The 12529-nt window shown below is 38.2% G+C and overlaps 1 long non-coding RNA gene across 1 annotated transcript; it reads left to right on the top strand.

The window, feature by feature from the left end:
* The first annotated feature begins 679 nt into the window (after positions 1-679).
* On the top strand, positions 680-8200 carry LOC109273019 (uncharacterized). The gene is made up of 3 exons (XR_002082708.2): positions 680-823; positions 1469-1552; positions 8122-8200. It is a non-coding gene; the product is annotated as an uncharacterized LOC109273019 (long non-coding RNA).
* Positions 8201-12529: the final 4329 nt, after the last annotated feature.

The following is a 12529-nucleotide window of genomic DNA, read 5'->3' as shown; positions in this document are numbered from 1 at the left end:
TGCAAAGAATTTGATAGACAAAGGAGCCAGTAAAAAACAAAGGCCCTGCAGAGGTAGAGTGTGACACACGGGAGAACTGAAGATCAAGGAGCCTGGAGCCAGACAGAGAGGAGACCATACTAGGTGCGACTGAGGAGTAGGTGGGGGCCAGATTGCATGTAGCCTCACCTACCATATTGAGACCCTTACCCTAGGGAAAGACATAATCAGATGTGTATTTTGAAAAACTGGTTACAGCATGGAAAGAGAATGAAAGGTGGACTCAGGACACTGCAGTATTTCAGTAGCAGTCATAGAAGATTCTACATAAAGTTAGTGGAAACAGAAATTGCCATATATATCTCTCAAAATATCTTCTATGAAGACTAAATCTGAGGCTACTGGTCATTTAACAATATTGTAATGATCATGTAATTGGTGTTACTGGGAAGCATGTAAGCCCTGTGTGTAGAGTGACTTCTTCATGGAAAACATGTTACCTACACACAAAAGATTCTTCCTCTCTTCTCAAACTCTGAAGCAACCATCATAGCTCTTTACGAGCTGTTTGCAGCATGTTGATTTGAAGACAGTATTTTTTCTGCCTGTAAGTTTCCATTTAAGTTCCAGAATTTGATAACCCAAATCTGATGTAAACTTTCTCAATTACGGTTCGCTAACTGCATGGAAATGGTCAGGCTGAAACAGTGATGAGGAATGTTGAGGATGTTCTGCAGGAGATTGATAGAGACTCTTAACAACTTTGACTTCTCAGTTTTCCTTTAACTTAATATTTCGCTTTATATTCAGCAAGAAAAAATCAACGGAAATATTAGGACTTGAGGTGGGATGATAGTCCAAACTCTTATCTGTAGCAAATAATTCAAATGGACTTAAATGAAAAAGGGGATTTGTTGCTAGACAACAGAAAAGTCCCTCAGCAAGCAGGCTTGCCTTTCAGGTGGATTCAGGAAGTGTAAACAGTGTCATCCAAACTCAGGCATTCTCCCTCCTCTCAACTCTGTCTTCAGGTGCTTTTGCCATGTGGTCTTCCCTAGATGTGCCAACCTTGCGCCATGCCAGTTTAGCAACCCTAGCAGAAAGAGGACTTCTTCCCAAGAACTATACCCAAGTCCCAGCTGAGGTTACAAACTCATTCGTGAACCAGTAATCGAGGCCAGAGATGAGTGAAGGGCTCCTATACCGGGCCAACTGCCCGGGAGCCAGGAGTGGTATCTTTTCCACCAAAACCTCAGGGCCTGTCTTTGGAAGGGGATGTTTCCCAAATAAAAACAGATAAACTGGGCCTGCAGAAAAGATAGACAAATGTTCGTGGCAGGAGATGGTGAAGTTCAACTTAATAATTTCTACAGAATCTTAGATGAAGATTTATGATCAGCAAGCATCGGCTTGAAAGGTGTTCTATGTGCTCCTCATATTTTCTCTTAAGGGAATTCATTCATTCATTCCTACCCTACTTTTTCTCCAGAAAGGATTGCGAAGAGCTTACAAGGGTTCCTTCCACATGTAAAGTAGTATGAATTAAAGATTGTGCAAAAGAAGAAAAATGAAGGTAAGAGAAAAAAGTGTCTTGATGATACACAAAGGTCCTAGGCAAGCTATTGATCTAGCTGTGGCTCTTTGGAAGTCTAAGAAGGAAGATTTGTCCATTATCCTGTTCACACAGATCATGATTTTAAAGCAATCCCCATACTCTTCACCATTCCTGGTAACCAGATCAGCCAGGAATTTTTCTTGTAAGATGTGATGACCAGACTCACAAGCAAACAGCACAGAGAGCAGTGGCCCATTTCACAGTGCTAACTCTGCATAAAAACTTCTCATACAATTATGCTCTTTCTCAAGCATAATTCAGTCAAAGCAATTCTGAAGGAACCATTTCTTTTCAAATAATTAGATTTTTTCAGGGGCGCCCGGGTGGCTCAGTCAGTTAAGTGACCAACTTCAGCTCAGGTCATGATCTCTCAGCTCGTGGGTTCGAGCCCTACAGCAGGCTCCATGCTGACAGCTCAGAGCCTGGAGCCTGCTTCGTTTCTGTGTCTCCCCCTCTCTCTGCCCCTCCCCCATGCGTGCTCTGTCTCTGTCTCTCAAAAAGAAATAAAATGTTTTAAAATTTTTTAAATAAATAAATAAATAGGTTTTTTTTCAATGATAGAGTTGTACTAAAGAGGAATTTGACAATTGTCCTTGAGATGATGAGACATAGGTTCAGAGTACTAATACTAATAATAGAAGTACAGTAGGAGTAGGTGCTAATAACAATATAATTAGTAACAATTGTGCTAGGTGTGACATATTTATATGTATGGATTATCTCACTGATTCCTCAAAAGAATGCCAGAAAGTCAGGGTACTGTTATCATTGCAATGATGTTTTTTGTTATGCAAATTTGAAATCGAAAGGAAGAATGAATATATGCCCAAAATCTGAAATAATGCCCTTTACATGCATCCCTGTGGGAAAATTAGTTCTGAATCATGCAAATTTTGAAATGTGAGAAATAGTCTGGAATTCATCCCTGGTATGAAATGCTATAGGCCTATAATTCTCACATCACAGCTACGAACACTTAGATTTAGTGAGGTCCAACAGCTGTCCAATTAACGAAAGGCTGAGCAGAGATTTGAACCCAGCATTCTAAATTGCCTCCTTCAGGGTTGGTGTTCTGGGGGAGACTATTGATCAAATTCCCTTTTATAAACCCAGAATGTCCTAACACTCATTACATAACAAATTATTTTTTTCATTTTTTTTTAATGTTTATTTTTGAGAGAGAGAGAGAGACAGAGCATGAGCAGGGGAGAGGCAGAGAGAGAGACACACACACACAGAATCCGAAGCCGGCTCCAGGCTCCGAGCTGTCAGCACAGAGCACAATGCCAGACTCAAACCCACAAACTACGAGATCACAACCTGAGCTGAAGTTGGACACTCAACTGACTGAGCCACTTGGGGTGCCCCCAAATGATTTTTTTGGACAGGATCATTAAGCCAGTTGCATTGAAATACATGTGGCATTTTCTTAGAAGTATACATTTCACACATGGTGACAAATAGAACATGGAATGCCTACTACATTCCCATAAAAAACTCTGTACACAATCATGTTCCCTTGCTTTTCAAAATTACCTCCAAAGAGCAGAGAAGACGTACCCACTGGACTCTACTCAGATGAGAAAAATGAGGATAGGATCTTGTCACCACCAATCATTTTTGCCCAATGGACAATGATGAAAGGGAGCTAGATACTCCCCTACCTCTGAGTTGTCACTGAAAGGAAAGCCAAACCTTTTGTTCTGGAGTCTTCCAGAACAGATAGAAAGTCTATATGTGTTGAGACTTGAGTAAAAGAAAAGAAAATCTTATGAGACCTAAAACCAGTGAGTGCTAATTTAGGTCACAGAGCAGGGGCCATTCTTAGCCTCTCATTCTAATGTTTTCCTTCATTGCTCATCTTAAAAACCAAAATCAGGCCCAAGACAGAGAAAGGAGTGACCTCTGATTTTGGCCAGGGCCTAAAGCTGTGTTGTTTTTACTCTGCTGATGGGAGAGTGGAGTGTTTGTTTAGTCTCCAACCCTGGGTGGTTGGTGTTTTTGTTGTTTTTGTTTGTTTGTTTTTTAGTAACCTCTACAGAAGAAACACTTAAGTCTCAAAAAGGAAATTTATTCCTTCACTGGCCACCACATTAGCTGAAACAGCATCTCTCTGCTCACCACTCGATGTCAGTTAAGCGGGAAGGCCATTACACTGTGGTTTGCTGTTGGTGTTTTGTTCTCTTTGCATGCCTGTGTGACCAGCTCAGTCATTTGGACTCAATATATTTCTGCTGCTAAAGCCATTCTTGCTCTGGCAAGTTTGCTGCTACCCAGCAAGAGAACAAATTGAAGGTAATGGAAGAGATGAGAAATAATCATACCCTTGACATTCCGGCTTTTGTCTGACTTTTCTTGGTAATTTATTTGGCTGAGCATTTTGTGGCTGGTCAGAAGTAAAATTATGTCCCAGGTTCTTTTCATCCATCTTCAGGAACATCTGAAGGAAAGCCTTAGTCTTTACTTTGTTCGAGAAGTGATTTTGCTATCCTGATGTATCATGGCCTTGCAAGGCAATTAGTTTAGATAAAGTAAGGTTTGCTCAAAGTTTGAATAGAAAAGGATAGGGGAATTGATTAATTGTTCCAGGAGTATCTCTGCAGCCAAATAAATGTTATGGTCATTTAAAGGCAACAGGCTTGCACCCAGTTTCTCATTCCTGTTGGAGCCTTGCCCAGTAAACTGCTTTAATTAATGACTGATCTCTACTTTCCAAATGGTTTCATGTCTTTGAAATATCCTAAGTCCAACTGCTGAATTTTATGGTTCAAGACAGAATAAGGAAAACAACTCACCCCTTTAAAACCAATCTTTACCCAGAATCACAGGGGAGCATATATAAAGCATCACAATTTTTTAAGTAAATGCACATCAGAGAAGAATGGTGGAGACTGCATTTTGTGGAAGATCTTGCAAGGATAATATGGTTCTAAGTTCAATGAAGTTTGGGCCAGATTGATCTGGGTCCAAGTCCCCGTTCTACATTTAATGTTTGACATTGAACAAGCTACTTTCACAGCTATCTGTAAGATGTTCGCCACTATTTCCACTGTTTTTTATGATAATATCTGGCATACAATAACTGCTCAATGAGCAATAGCTGTTGTTATCATATCTACTATCATTTTATATATAAAATGTGACTGACTGAAGACACAATGAAAAATTCCCATGTGACCGTAGGTGACATTCGTCCTTTTAATGAGAAGGCATTACTCTGATTATCCCATATACCTCCTGTGTCTGGAATATAGAATCTCTGCAATGCACTGCTTGTTTCCTAACACCCCCAAAGAGCAGGCATAGAAATGGAAACCTGCTCGGTTGGTTTATCTGGTACTGTACTTCTTTCCTGCTCCCTAGAAAATTATTGACCAATATAAGAACTTGTCATGCAATCATACATATAAGAAAACTGTGACTAGTTACTAGATTTCTCTGGAATTCCCCGATTATTCAATGCAACCCATCTCAGGACCACTGCATTCTTCTTTCCCCATGCAGACTCTTCCCTTGGAAATGTGGTTGAGATGCTGCCATATGTTCATTTTGTTTAAACTGGGAGGCAATGGGTTGGATCCTTAGCCCCATAATTCTCGGGAGTAGCCATGGTGCTGAAACATAATGATGACTACTGTAAATGATCTGTTGTATGATTATGTCTGTCTGTGTCATTTGTATGATCTGTCCAACCAAGCTTTGGAATGGGAGGGAGGTGACTAATGGGTAGCCCTATTTTCTGATGGATCACATGAACTTAGGTGGACCTTTGCTTTTGTGGAGACTGTTTTTCTATCTCAAAGGTAAAGGTGATGATAGTAACTTCCGTCTGTGACCTGTCACCATGACCCTGAAGTAATCACAGATGTCTTCATCTCCTCAAAAATTAGTTGTGTGGTTCTAGCCATTACTGCCTTTCTTAGTAGTTTTCAGATTCAAATGGACACTCCATGACATTTTTGGATGAGTTTTCAAATGTTTCTATGGTTGCCAATAAATGCATGTTCAGTTGAGTTGAAACAAAATATTAAGACTCATCAGGACTCCACTTGCTCTCACACATTATCTTCAATCTACTTCATTTCTTGAGAGTCATTTTTAGTCCATGAGCATTTCTTCTCCTCCTGGCATTCTTTTCCATTAAGTACTGAAAAGATGGGGCTCCTGGGTGGCTCAGTCGGTTAAGCGTCTGACTTCAGCTCAGGTCATGATCTTGCAATTCACGAGTTCTAGCTCCACGTCAGGCTCTGTGCTGACTGCTCAGAGCCTGGAGCCTGCTTCAGATTCTGTGTCTCCCTCTCTCTCTCTGCCCCTACCCTACTCATGCTCTGTTTCTCTCTCTCTCTCTCTCTCTCTCTCAAAAATAAATAAAAACATTAAAAAAAATTTTTTAAGTACTGAAAAGATGACTTTGTGCCACGATGAAAGATAGCGCTGATTGCTATAGTAATTTCTGTTCATTTCTTTAACTTTGCCAATTAATTTTTAGCTCCCAGAGAATATTTTCTAGATAACATTAGGTGGTCCTGGCAGGTATGCTGAAAGCTAAAAACTTCCATGACCTAAAATGTCTTTGAAGATTTTACTTAATGGTGTTTTCTTTTTCTTCTTTTTTCTTTTTTTCTTCACAGCCTAAGATAGAGTAATGAAAGTTTATATTTTCATGCTATTTTTTGTATCTCTTACCTTAAGCCAGCTTGAATACACTCCATGATCATTATTTTTAAAGCTCATAGTCTTTACAATCAAGCAGACTTAGTGTGAAATCTCAGCTCTGCCATTTTCTTTCTTTGATTGACTAACTGACTCAACCTCTCAAGAACTAATAATTCCTGGTTTGGCCACTCTGGAAAACAGTATGGAGGTTCCTCAAGAAGTTAAAAATAGAACTACCTTTTGACCCAGCCGTTACACTACTACATATTTACACAAAGGATACAAAAATACCTTTTTGTATTTGATTTGATTGATTGTATTTGATTTGATTTGATTTGATTTGATTGTATTTTTTGTATTTGATTTGAAGGGGTACATGCACCCCAATGTTTATAGCAACATTATCAACAATAGCCAAACTATGAAGAGAGCCTAAATTTGCATTGACTGATGAATGGATAAAGAAGATGTGGTATGTTTTGTATATATACATATATATATACACATATATATATATATATACACATATGTATACACATATATATATATATATATATATACACACCCATACCTAGATTAGTTTTAGTTCTCAAAAGTCCATATATATGATACATAATGGATAATAATATATTCATAATATACATATAATATAGGTATATATAATAATATATACATTATATATAATGGAATATAATTCAGTCATCAAAAAGAATGAAATCTTGCCATTTGCAATGACATGGATGGAGTTAGAGTGTGTCATGCTAAGAGAAATAAGTCAGTCAGAGAAAGACAAATACCATATGGTCTCACTCATATGTGGAATTTAAGAAACAAAACAAATGAACATATGGGATGGGGGAAATATTATGATGAGCACTAGGTATCGTGTATAAGTGATGAATCACTGAATTCTGCTTCTGAAACCAATGTTGGTCTGTATGTTGACTAACTAGAATTTAAATAACAATTTAAATTTTTTTTTTTTTTGTTAAATTTTTTTAACGTTTATTTATTTTTGAGACAGAGAGAGACAGAGCATGAACGGGGGAGGGTCAGAGAGAGGGAGACACAGAATCTGAAGCAGGCTCCAGGCTCTGAGCTGTCAGCACAGAGCCCGACGCGGGGCTCGAACTCACGGACCGTGAGATCATGACCTGAGCCGAAGTCGGCTGCTTAACCAACTGAGCCACCCAGGCGCCCCACAATTTAAATTTTTTAAAGTACTAATAATTCCTTCAACTAAGAGCTGTCCTCAAAAATAAATAAAGCACCAGATATAAAATGCACAGCACCTTGTAAGTGATCAACTTACAGTTTCTTGAAAAGCTTTTCTTGGTAAATGTTGAAGGTATTTGACTGAATTGATATCTGTAGCTTTTAAGAGGTGGCTTAGAACATGAAATTAAATGATTGCATTTTTTAGGATCAGACTTTCTTAATTCTCTAATTTTATTTTAGGAAAAATTTGTTTTACTTTTCAAGGAAAAGGCACTTTAGAAAGCTTTCATATCTTTAACAGTCATTCTGAAAACTTTGTATTGAATTTCCCTGAAAACATACATGTGTTTAAAATTTGAAAAGAAGGGGAGAATATTTGGCAATAGTGTGTTTAGAGATTTGATCAAAACCCCAAATATTTTGAAACCTAATGCAACCCATACCTAGATTATTTTTACTTCTCAAAAGTCCAGTAATTTAATCTCTTAATCAAACCTCTTGAAGTTTCCATTTCTAACTAAATGAAATGATAATAAATAATAAGCCAAAAAAATAAAGTGCACCCATTTAAGGGGCAAATGTGGGAAATTTGATGGGAAATGAATGTGAGTTTAAATAAAATGAAAATATCATTTCTCTCCCTTGATTTTCAGCTCCAAGTAAATGAGGGACTGAGTAAGAGCCAGCCTAAGTTCCTTGGATTGAGTTCTTCAATGTAGAGTTCTTCATCCACGGCAAGTAGACTACATTTGTTCAGGGATAAAGGGAGACTTGGGGAATTTAAAGTCTGTTAACCTGACCGTGACTGCCTATGCTGGCATAAACTCTCCTCCCAGAGACTGTTCTTTTTATTTCATGCTACCATTATTTCTTCCTTACATGGTCTGAAAAAATGTAATCTGAATAATGTGTGGAGTAATTGATTTGCCCGATTGAGTCCGCTAGCAGTGATGATGGAAAAGTGTATTGTGTGTCAGTCCCTGGTCAGGTAAGACATAATCCCCATCCTGAAGAAAACTGCAATGTTGCAGGGTGACAAGCAATATTTTAATAGGGAGTGCACAACAAAGCACAGCAATTAAACAATGGCTCTTATGAGATAATGGAGCGGCTCAATTCAGTAGGGAGAGCACAGAGTGGCAATCACAAGAGTTGGGTTTTCATCTGAGTTCTATCACCAATTAGCTCAATAGATTTGGGTACATTGTCTTTTTTTTTTCTCTCTCTCTCTTCTGTCACCCATTTTGAAAATGGATAACCAGAGGAGGAAAAGACCAGGGAACCTCTAAAATCTTTCCAAGTATTTTCTATCTGTCTCTTTATATATTACCTATATGTATTTCTTTTTCTTGATGGAAAGAATTCTGTGGTAGTTCAGGAAATCAGTGAATGGGATTGAAACTCCTCAAAAGATGGGCTGATAAGAAGGGGAAAATGTGCAGATGTATCTTGCTAACAGGGAACCAGTCTTCTCAGTTTGTCAGTTTTGATCCTCACCATGGCAATCACTATCCTCATAGACATGGCACAAATGAATTGGAACTAATGAAGTCATGTTGCACTTACAGGAAACACAGTGCACTACCTTCCATATCACTCCAGGTAGTGGTTTTCACCCAACTCATTCACTAATCTTACTCACCAGGAAACAAGACCCTAGATGGAGATACAATGTTGTTTGCAATATCTGCCCCTCAAGACTCTTCATTTTTCTGAGGCAAACAGAAGTTTATCCATGGGGTCATATGTTACTTTTTTTATTGCCTTTTTGATGGAGTATAACAGACATACTGAAAAGAGCACAAATCATAAATGTATACTCCAATGAATTTCATAAAGTGTGCACATCCATGCAACCAGCACCTAGATAAAACCAGGGCCTTGAATTTCCCCTCAGGTCCCTCCAGGTCACTGACCTCCACTCTTTATCCAGACTTCTGTCGTCAGCGATTTTTGTTTTGTCTGTTTGCGAAGTTCCTGTAAACAGAGTCACGCGGTATGTACTCTTTTGTATCCGCAATCTTTCTCTCATTATTATGTTTGTGAATTTCATTCATGCTGTTGCATGTAGCAATAGTTTGCTATGGGCATGGGTACAAGTTTCAGGTAGTGTGCACCTTGAAATGAAACTGATTGGTCCTAGGGTTCAGCTTTAGTAACTACTGACCGCCAACCAGTCTTCCAAAGACAAATGTTAGCATGGCTATGGGATGGCTACACGTGTCGCACGCCGCTGGTGGGGGGTAGACCACTTGCTCCATGTATGTGCTATTTCAGTAGGGATGCGGTGGTATTGCATTATAATGTTAATTTGCATTTCTCTGATGACGGAAGAAGTGGAACACCTTTTCATATGTGTATTAGTCCTCTCTGAAGTGTCTAGATGTATCTTTGACCCATTATGCCCCACACCACTGGGTTAGCTAAATTTTCCTAGTTGACTTGTGGGAGCTCTTGATATAGTCTCCTTTGTCAGAAAAATGCATTGTAAATATCTTCTTTCTCTCTCTCACTTGCCTTTTTATGTTTTCATTGGTGTCTTTTGATCATCAGAATTTCTTAATTTTAATGTAATATGATCAATATTTTTTTCCTTTTGCTAAATGGTTAGTGGCCTTCTGTCCAAATTAAAAATTCTTTGACTAACGCCAGATCACATTATATTCTCTCATGTTTACACTTTCAATCTATCTGGGATTGATTTTTGTGTATTGTATCAGATAAAGGTCAGATTCATTTTTTCTACATGTATTTCCAGTTGACCTATTAATTGAAAAGACCATTCTTTCCCCATTACACTGAAGTTTCACCTTTGTCACAAATCAGTCTGTTCCTATATTCTTATTCCAGTCCATTGCTCTATTTGTCTATGTCTACGCCAGTGGTATTCTATATTAATTACTGTAGCTTTATGATAAATGTGATTTCTGACAACGTAAGTCTTATACCTTTGTTGTTCTTTATGAGCAACAAGATATTTTTTAACCCTGTAATTTCCTCATAAATTCTAGAATCAGCTATCAATTTCCATTTAAAAAAACAATCTGGCCTCCAACTCATTCTATGAGGCCATCATTACCTTGATTCCAAAACCAGGCAAAGACCCCACTAAAAAGGAGAACCATGGACCAATTTCCCTGATGAACATGGATGCAAAAATTCTCAACAAGATACTAGCAAACCAAATCCAACAATACATTAAAAGAATTATCCACCACAACCAAGTGGGATTTGTTCCTGGGCTGCAGGTCTGGTTCAATATCCACAAATCAATCAACGTGATACATCACATTAATAAAACAAAGGATAAGAACCACACGATCCTCTCAACAAGTGCAGAAAAAGCATTTGACAAAATATGCATCCTTTCTTGATAAAAACCCTCAAGAAAGTAGGAATAGAAGCAACATACCTCAAGTTCATAAAGGCCATATATGAAAGACCCACAGCTAATATCATCCTCAATGGGGAAAAACTGAGAACTTTTCCCGTAAGGTCAGGAACATGACAGGATGTTCACACTCACCACTGTTGTTTAACATAGTGTTGGAAGTCCTAGCCTCAGAAATAGGCTATGAAATAAAATGAAATAAATGGCGTCCAAACAAAATGAAAAATGAAATGAAATGAAAGGCATCCAAATTGACAAGGAATAAGTCAAACTTTCACTTTTCGCAGATGAGATGATACTCTACATGTAAAACCGGAAAGACTCCACCAAAAGGCTACTAGAGCTGATCCATGAATTCAGCAAAGTCGCAGGATACAAAATCAATTGTACAGAAATCAGTGGCATTTCTATACACCAATAATGAAGCAGCAGAAAGAGAAATCAAGGAATCAATCCCATTTACAATTGCACCAAAAACCATAAAATACTTGGGAATAAACCTAACCAAAAAGGTAAAAGATCTATATGCTGAAAACTATAGAAAGTTATGAAAGAAACTGAAGAAGACACAAAGATATGGAAAATATTCCATGCTCATAGATTGGAAGAACAAATATTTCTAAAATGTAAATTTTCTCCAAAGCAATCTACATATTCAATGCAATCCCTATCAAAATAACACCAGTATTCTTCAGAGAGCCAGAACAAACAATTCTCAAATTTGTAAGGAACCAGAAAAGACCCCAAATAGCCAAAGTAATGTTAAAAAAGAAAACCAAAGCTGGAGGCATGACAATTCCAGACTTCAAGCTGTATTAATTACAAAGCTGTAATCATCAAGACAGTATGGTACTGGCACAAAAACAGACACATAGATCAATGGAACAGAAAGAGAACCCAGAAATGGACCCACAAACATATGGCCAACTAATCTTTGACAAATCAGGAAAGAATATCTGGTGGAAAAAAAGACAGTCTCTGCAGCAAATGGTGTTGGGAAAAGTGGACATGCAGAAGACCTCCATGCCCCTCTGGAGGCAAGGGAACAAAAGCAAAAATGAACTATTGGGACTTCATCAAGATAAAAAGCTCCTGCACAGTGAAGGAAACAATCAAAAAAATTAAAGGCAACTGATGGAATGGGAGAAGATATTTGCAAATGACATATCAGAAAAATGGTTAATATCCATAATCTATAAAGAACTTATCAAACTCAATACCCACAAAACAAATAATCCAGCAAAGAAAAGAGCAAAAGGCATGAACAGACACTTTTCCAAACAAGACATCCAGATGGCTAACAGACACATGAAAAAACGCTCAGCATCACTCATCATCAGGGAAATACAAATCAAAACCACAATGAGATACCACCTTACACCCGTCAGAATGGCTAACATTAACAACTCAGGAAACAACAGATGTTGGTGAAGATGCAGAGAAAGAGGAGCACTTTTGCACCGCTGGTGGGAATGCACGCTGGGTGCAGCCACTCTGGAAAACAGTATGGAGCTTCCTCAAAAAATTAAAAACAGAACTACTCTATGACCCAGCAATTGTACTACTAGGTTATTTATCCAAATGATGCAAAAATGCTGATTCGAAGGGGCACATGCACCCCAATGGTTATAGCAGCACTATCAACAATAGTCAAATTATGGAATGAGCCC

This window comes from Panthera pardus, unplaced genomic scaffold (assembly GCF_024362965.1).
Source record: "Panthera pardus isolate Hobbes unplaced genomic scaffold, ASM2436296v1 HiC_scaffold_22, whole genome shotgun sequence".
Taxonomy (NCBI): domain Eukaryota; kingdom Metazoa; phylum Chordata; class Mammalia; order Carnivora; family Felidae; genus Panthera; species Panthera pardus.
The sequence above is the reverse complement of the archived record's forward strand: the minus strand, read 5'-3'. Positions and strand labels throughout refer to the sequence as shown.